The 7,992-nt window shown below is 40.5% G+C and overlaps 1 long non-coding RNA gene across 2 annotated transcripts in view; it reads left to right on the top strand.

Annotated features, from left to right (window-relative positions):
• The window catches only part of LOC102752160, a 60,655-nt gene extending 56,564 nt beyond the window's left edge, over window positions 1-4,091 (top strand). For both annotated transcript variants that reach the window (XR_001513043.1, XR_001513044.1), the window contains exons 2-3: window positions 3,867-3,906; window positions 3,994-4,091. This is a non-coding gene — a long non-coding RNA (uncharacterized LOC102752160). The remainder of the gene's footprint in view (window positions 1-3,866; window positions 3,907-3,993) is intronic.
• Window positions 4,092-7,992: the final 3,901 nt, after the last annotated feature.

Raw genomic sequence — 7,992 nt, 5'->3', positions numbered from 1 at the left:
GATATGAGTGGATTAGAAAACTGTGGTACATATACACAATGGAATACTATGCTGCAGTTAAAAAAAAGGAACTCTTGCCTTTTGCAACAGCATGGATGGAACTGGAGAGCATTATGCTAAGTGAAATAAGCCAGTCAGAGAAAGATAAATACCACATGATCTCACTCTTTTGTGAAATATAGAAAACAACATAGACTGACGAACAGGAACGGATCCAAAGACAGAGAAATAGTGATCAGACTATCGATCCCCGGAGGGAAGGTAGGGGAGGGGGGGGGTAAGGGGGAAAGATCAACCAAAGGACTTACATGCAGGCATATAGGCCTAACCAATGGACACGGACAACGGAGCGGGGGTGAGGGCATGAGCGGGGGAGGGGTAGAGGGTAACGTGGGTACAAGGACACATATGTAATATCTTAATCAATAAAAAATATATTTAAAAAAAATAGGTGGAACCACATTATCATACCATAACTTGACATTCTTCGGAAAGAACAATAGTGGATGCAACTCTTTTCTTGCACCTAATTTTCCATAAGAAAGGGTCTTGGCTTCAGAAAGAAAGGAAGGAGTAGGAAAATGGATGGTGAGAAAGTGATATTACAAAATTTTTACTGGCTGTCCTTTCCTATGTTTTTCGTTGTTGTTAATCCTCACCCGAGAATATTTTTTCCATTTATTTTTAGAGTGAATGGAAGAGAGAGGTAGAGTCAGAGAGAAATAGTGATGTGAGAGAGACACATTGATTGGTTGCCCCCGCCAGGCAACCTGACTGGGGCCCAGGATTAAACCTGCTACCCAGGTATATGCCCTTGACCGGGAATCAAACCAGCACCTCCTGGTTCATAGGTTGACACTCAACCACTGAGCCACGCCGGCCCAGCTAGAAACCTCTTGTTTAAAAATTTTGAGGCCCCCTGCCCTAGGCCGTGGTTAGCAAACTACGCCTCTCGAGCCACATGTGGCTCTTTGGCCCTTTGAGTGTGGCTCTTCCTAAGCCTTAGGAATACCCTAATTATGTTAATAACAGTGTACCCACCTATATAGTTTAAGTTTAAAAAATTTGGCTCTCAAAAGAAATGTTAATCGTTGTATTGTTGATATTTGGCTCTGTTGACTAATGAGTTTGTCGACCACTGGGTTAGGGCAAAAGTAGGTTTACAGTTATTTGTAAGGAAATAATACAATAATGAATAAATATTAATACAAGAATAAACTCTGGGTTGTGCATACTCACAACTACTTTTGCCTCACTCAGTATGCTAAGGGTTATATCTGAGCTCTCTATTCTATCCCATTGGTCTATTTGTCTGCCTTGATGCCAGTACCACACTGTTTTGATTACTGTAGTTTTATTTTAAGTTTTAACTCAGGAAGAGTGAGTCCTCTAGCTTTGTTCTTTTTGCAAAATTGACTTGCCTATTTGGAATCCCTTGATTTTCCATATGAATTTCAGGACGGATTTTTCTATTTCTATAAAAAATGTTATTGGGATTTTGAGAGAGGTTGCATTGAATATGTAACTCTATCCACTGAGCCAAACTGGTTTCGGCTCATTGTACATTTTAAAGAGTTTTCACTTCTTTGGTTATGTTAATTCTTTAGCATTTGATTTTTTGGTGCTCTTATAAATAGAATTGTTTTCATAATTTCCATTTCAGATTGTTCATTATTAGTGCATAGAAATGTAACTGATTTTTGTGTGTTGGCTTTGTATCCTGCTACTTTGCTGAATTCATTTATCAGCTTTAATTGTTTTTTTTTTGTGTGTGTAGAACATTAAAGGTTTTCTATGTGTAAGACTTTTTAACTCAGGAAGAGTGAGTCCTCTAGCTTTGTTCTTTTTGCAAAATTGACTTGCCTATTTGGAATCCCTTGATTTTCCATATGAATTTCAGGACGGATTTTTCTATTTCTATAAAAAATGTTATTGGGATTTTGAGAGAGGTTGCATTGAATATGTATGCTTTGGGTAGTATTGACATCTTAACAATATTAAGTATTCCAGTTAGTGAACATGATACATGTTTCCTTTTATTATGTTCTTTGTTTCAATAATGTTTTGTAGTTTTCATTGTACATGTATCCTGCTACTTTGCTGAATTCATTTATCAGCTTTAATTGTTTTTTTTGTGTGTGTGTAGAACATTAAGGGTTTTCTATGTGTAAGACTAGAGGCCCGGTGCACGAAATTCATTCACGGGTGTGGTCCCTAGGCCTGGCTGGCAGTCAAAACACGAGCATTATGTGTGGAAGGGCAGGTTCCAGTTGACCTCAGGGCCCTGGGCAGCTCCTGGGCCCTCAGGACCCTGCGTGCCCCCCTCTGCCTGAGTCATGGTGCCTGAGTCCCCATGTGGAGATGCGGTGAGCATGGCTGGATGCCACGGGCCGGGGCACAGCGTGGGCTACTGGTCCACCCAGTGGTGCCGCACAGAAGCCGGGTGGGCAGCACACTCTTCCAACTGCACTTGCAGACCAGCTCCTGCACGAACCCATGGGGAGCTTGTCTAGCCCCTGCGGTTCCAGTGGCTCTGGCTTGGTTCACCCCGAAGATGCCGTGTGGATTCAGGGTGGGCTCCTTGCGGGTGCGTGGCACCTGAGTGCGGGTGCTTCCCCAGCACGTGAGCCCTGGAGTCTTGAGGGAGGGTAACGGGGAGTGAGAGCAAGCTTGGTGGACACCCTGCATTCTCACCACACCTCCATCCCAGTGACCCCCACCCCCAGGTAGTCGGCGAGAGGTTGCAGTGTGTTGCCGACGACCACCATATTCTGCGCCGGCCCTTGGTGGTCAGCACACGTCATAGCAAGATGTCGAACGACTGCCCAAGGGGACAATTTGCATATTAGGCTTTTATTATATAGGACTAGAGGCCTGGTGCACAAATTCGTGTACGGTGGGGTCTCTTGGCCTGGCCAGTGATCGGGGCCAATCGGAGCTGCAGGAGGTTGGCTGAAGGGATGGGCCATGGGAGGTTGACCAGTGGGGGTGGGGGTAGAGAGGGACTGGGAGGTTGGCTGGCCATGGGATCTTGACTGAAGGAGTGCACTGACCACCAGGGGGTAGTAGCTCCTGTGTTGAGTGTCTTCCCCCTAGTGGTCAGTGTGCACCATAGCTTACATACATGGATTATATCATCTATGAACAGAGAGAACTTGACTTTTTCCTTTTCAACTTGGATCCCACTTATTTATGTTTCTTTCCAATTTGTCTGGCTATAACTTTCAATATTATGTTGACAAGAAGTGACCAAAGGGGATATCCTTTTCTTTTCCTTGTTCTTAAAGTGTGATGCTTACTGTGGATTTTTTATTTATGGTTTTTATTATATTAAGGTACAAAATAAAGTTTTCCTACTTTTTGGTATTTGTATACTTTTCAAATTCTCCAAGTAAAGAAAAAATAAGAAATAGGGAGAACTGATTAGATGAGTTTGTATGTGCACATGTGTGTAAGCATCCTAGATAAGCATATATATGTAATCTATATATGTGAACCAAATTGGTGGACAACATTATTTATTGAGGCTATTTTTTAAAGCATATGTATGTAACCTATGTATCTGTATATGTGAACAAAATTGGTGAACAACATTATTGAGGTATTTTTAAAAGCATATTTGAAAATGCTAGATGAATTGTTCTCAATAAAACAATATCTCAACCATTTTTAGAAGTTACATCTATTCGAAGTATTAGTTTTATGCTTGACAAATGTTTAAACTGTTGTAAATTGAGATGAATTAGGTTAAAAGAGCAGGAGTACGAGTAGTCTATTTGTATTTTAATTTGGCACTCTTTGATGAGAACAAATCATTATGTTTATATATGACTCTTCTCAAAGAAATTTTTTTTTTTTAATTTCAGACAACCTAATGAAGCCTCTTTTGAATTATGGTATTGCTTGGTGAGCATATCTTTTTTATTTTATACTTTTCAGAATACTGTTGATTAACTTATGTAAATTAGTTGTCTTTTTGATTTACTGTTGTAGTATGTCTATGGGCTTCCTGGTTGAAGAGACTGCACCAGTTGTTTGGAGAGGCCTTATGGTAATGTCAGCCATTGAAAAACTGTTGAGGCAGGTAAGAAACTTGGATTGAGTATCATTTTATCATCGGCACACTGTGGTTAATGCAGCTGCTTATTGGAGAGCTGTTAAAATTTGCATTTAGGTTTCAGATGTTTTGCAAAAGAATCCAGTTGATAAACTGAATGTATAATGAGTTATGTGGTGACAAAATCAAATTTCACTGTTATGTGATTTAATCTTCTACATTATTTATGAGTACTAAAAACCCAATGTCTTATTTTATATTGTTCTGTTGCTCTGTTGAGGCTGAAGTAAGATGGGGAAATCTATTTTATAAGTAATCTGCCTTCTTCAGATTTATGGTTAATCTCATTATGGCCAGTATGAGTTATAAGGGCAGTGCAGAAATTACTCAGATGTAGAAAAAATTATATAAGCTATAGTGCTTCAGAACAAAATAAAATTTTGTTTTACCCTGAGTACATACAGCTATATATTTGTGTATATAATATCTGCCCAATCAACTTCAATTAATTCTTAAGGAAGAGAACAGTTGAGTGGATTATCTAAAACTATCAGAAGGGCTATATGTTATTTATAGGAATAAATTTTATTTTTTTTCTTAGTAGCTGTGAATTTATTAGTTAATTATATTCTAGGAAAATGTAATAAGTAATTTGGATTTTCTCCACCTATTTATAGCAGTTACCTCATATTTAGATTTTACTTTGGGTCAGGTACTATGCTATAGGTTGACAATTCTAATCATAGATATTCCTTGTATATATTCATTATATATATAATTATTTCCAGTTGTGACTCAAGTAGATGAAATATGTCTTGAATTCTGAAACTCTTCTTTTTTCATTGTAATATCATGTCTTCCTTCTGCTGCTTGAGTCTGATAAATGTACTCTTCTGTCTCTGGACTCAGTGTCATCCTATTCCTAGTACATTTATTTAAGTCTCTTGGCTGCATCTCTTCCTCTTTTACATTCAGTTTCCAAAATAGGTTATTTCAGTTTTACTCTTAATAACACCCTTTCTCTGCCAATTCCTTGTTGACCTTGAACCTGATTTGTGTGGGTAACAGCCTCTCTCTCTCTCTCTCTCTCTCTCTCTCTCTCTCTCTCTCTCTTTTAGGAAATTCTAAGCAAATCTCAGTTCAGTTTATAATAAAAGTTAGAGCCAATAGAAAGTTGGAAACACCAAAAGGAAATATCTTATTTTGTTGTGAGAATGTTTTAAATATGAATTTTCCCCTTCTATATTAGTGTTATAATTCCCAACAGGAAATGATTAAGAATTCCTCCCAAACCTTTATGAATGGCCACCGAGGGTAGAAATACTTCAGCTTTCCACAGTGTCCATAGACTTATTAGAGATTCAAGTCAGTGATAAGAGATACAGAGATACAATTTTTTAAAAAAGCCCTGGCTGGGTGTCTCAGTTGGTTGGAGCAATGTCTTTACACCAAAGAGTTGTAGGTTTGATTCCCAGTCAGGGCACATACCCAGGTTGTGGGTTTGATCTCCGGTTGTGGTGTGTATGGGAGGCAACAGATTAATATTTCTCTCTCAAAATCAATGAAAGACATATCCGCAGGTGAGGATTAAAAAATAAAAAAAGATATGCAGCTGCAGGCTAAGCTTCCAGCTCAGGTATGTAGCATCCCCATATTTATACCCATAGCCTGTCCCCAGCCAGATGTGCATGAGTTCTCTCTTTTCTACCTGTGTGTCCTTTTTAAAATCACAGGGATCCTTTTAAATCTCTAATTCCAACAGGTGACAAAAGCATCTTTGCTGGTGAGCCCTTAAGGGTGGAAGAGAGAGCATGTGTGCATGTGCCCTCAGGAGGGGCAAAGGGAGTTTTCCGCAGAATTAGTGAGATTGAACCTGAGAGCACAGCAAGCTCTTCCTCCTGGAACCTGCACCTTTCCTCTCCCCACTTTGTTCTCCCCAGGCTAGTCACCTTTACCTTTCTCTCTCCTAAGCTCTGAGGGCTCTTCTTTGCCTCTAACTTTCTAAATAAACTTTCTCTTATTTAAAAAAACTCTGATAGTACAAATTAATTAGGCGACAAAAAGGTTGTGCCTGAAGTTCAAACTTATATGTAGTACCTGCTTTTATAAATGAAGAAAATGTTTTGAGAAAAGAGGTGAAAGGATCAGAAGTCTGCAGGAACCAGAGTACATTATTATTATTATTATTATTATTGTTATTATTATTATTTTGTGGAGTGTTGGGTAAGAGAGGAGGGGCAGGATCCCAATTCCATATTCTCAGCCAATGTCCTGCCATAACCCAACCTCTTTTATCTACTGCTGAATACTGTCAGAAAGTATAGAATAATTGTGTTAATGGCCAGCATTATGTAATTTTTTTCTTTTTGCTGTTCTGATTGGGTATTTTTTATTACATTCCCTTCCAAATAGCTGATTCACTCCTCTGCTTTATCGAGCCTACTGTTTAGTACCTCCAGTGTATTATGTATTTCAGATATGACATTCTTAATTTCTGACTGGTCCTTTTTTTATGTTTTCTTATGTCATTTTTCATGCTGTTGAGCATCCTTGTAATCATTACTCTGAACTCTATATCTGATAAATTGCTTACCTCTATTTCATTTAGCTCTCTGGAGAATTTCATTATTCTTTCATTTGGTGCCTGTTTCTTTGTTTCCCGATTTTGGCTGCCTCTTCGTGTGTGTTTCTATGTATCAGGTAGAAATGCCATGACTTCCTGTCTGTTACAGTGGCCCTATGTAGTAGGTGACCTGTGGTCTGTTCATGTGTGGGATTGACCCTTAGTTTGGCCGACGGGCTCAGCCCCCAACATAGTGTGCGGGCTGCTGTGCAAATGCTGATCACACAAAGTAGAATTCGCCTCAGCACAGTTTGGTGCCTGCTGAGATCTCCCTGTGGATATGCTGCTTATGAAGCTTACTGGATCCTGCTCTTTTGTTGTGTGGAACTGGCCACTGGGTGTATTGGTTCTGGGCCTCTTTGGAGGGACTGTGGTACAGACAGATGTCAGACTCTGTGACAGGTCCTGGGCAACTGTGTGGAGCTATCAGCGATTTGTAGTTTGTAGCTCCCTCTGCTGGGCCTGCATGCATGTGGAGAGAAGCTGTGCACCAAGGTCTGTTTTTACTAGCACCAGGCCCAGGGGCAGGTCAAAGTACCCAGAGATCAGCCTTCGCCTACAGGCTCTCTGTTACATGCAGTTACTGAAGAGCCTTGGGCTGTACTCCTCAGTAGGGCATAAGCTCTACATGGTGGGATGAGAGGGATGCCAGTGGGTGGTGGGGCTATTGCTTTCCCCCAGGCTGATGCTGTAGGAGGTGATGCTCTGCCTGAGAAAGATGGCTTCTGCAGTTTGGAGGAATGATTCAGCACAGGAATCCTCTCAGCTATGTCCCCAGAGCCATCAACCCCACATAACTCTAGTATGCTCTGCCTTTCTTCTGCCAGAGCCCAGGGTGAAGGAAATTTTGTGCATTGGCCCTTTAAGAGGATGCCTGTGTTTCTAGCCATCTCTTCTTGGCAGACAGAAACCCTCTGCTTTTTACAGCAATATATTTTGTGCACCTTTCCTGGTTCTGGTGGTTTGGGCTAAGGAGCTCGGCTTGGGGTTTAGACCCCACACTTCTCAGGGGGACCACTCCCCACAGCTGAGAGATCCTTCCAAAACTTCAGCTGCTGCCCGTGAGTGCCTGGCCAGCCCTCTTTTGCCTCCGCGCCTCCTACCAGTCTTGTGGCCTCCTCTATAAGTCCTTGGTTATAAGGCTTCTTCCCACCTAGTTTTCAGTTAGTTATTTAGGATGATGTTTCTATACTTTAGTTGTAATTCCAGTTTGGTCCTGGGAAGAGTTGAATGTAGCTTCTATCATCTTGGATCACCACAAATTTCTGTATTCATAAAAATTATCTGTGAAGTTAGTTGAAAATTCAGATTT

Source organism: Myotis davidii, unplaced genomic scaffold (genome assembly GCF_000327345.1).
Source record: "Myotis davidii unplaced genomic scaffold, ASM32734v1 scaffold3095, whole genome shotgun sequence".
NCBI lineage: Eukaryota > Metazoa > Chordata > Mammalia > Chiroptera > Vespertilionidae > Myotis > Myotis davidii.
Note: the sequence above shows the minus strand (reverse complement) of the source record. Positions and strands in the feature narration are given on the sequence as shown.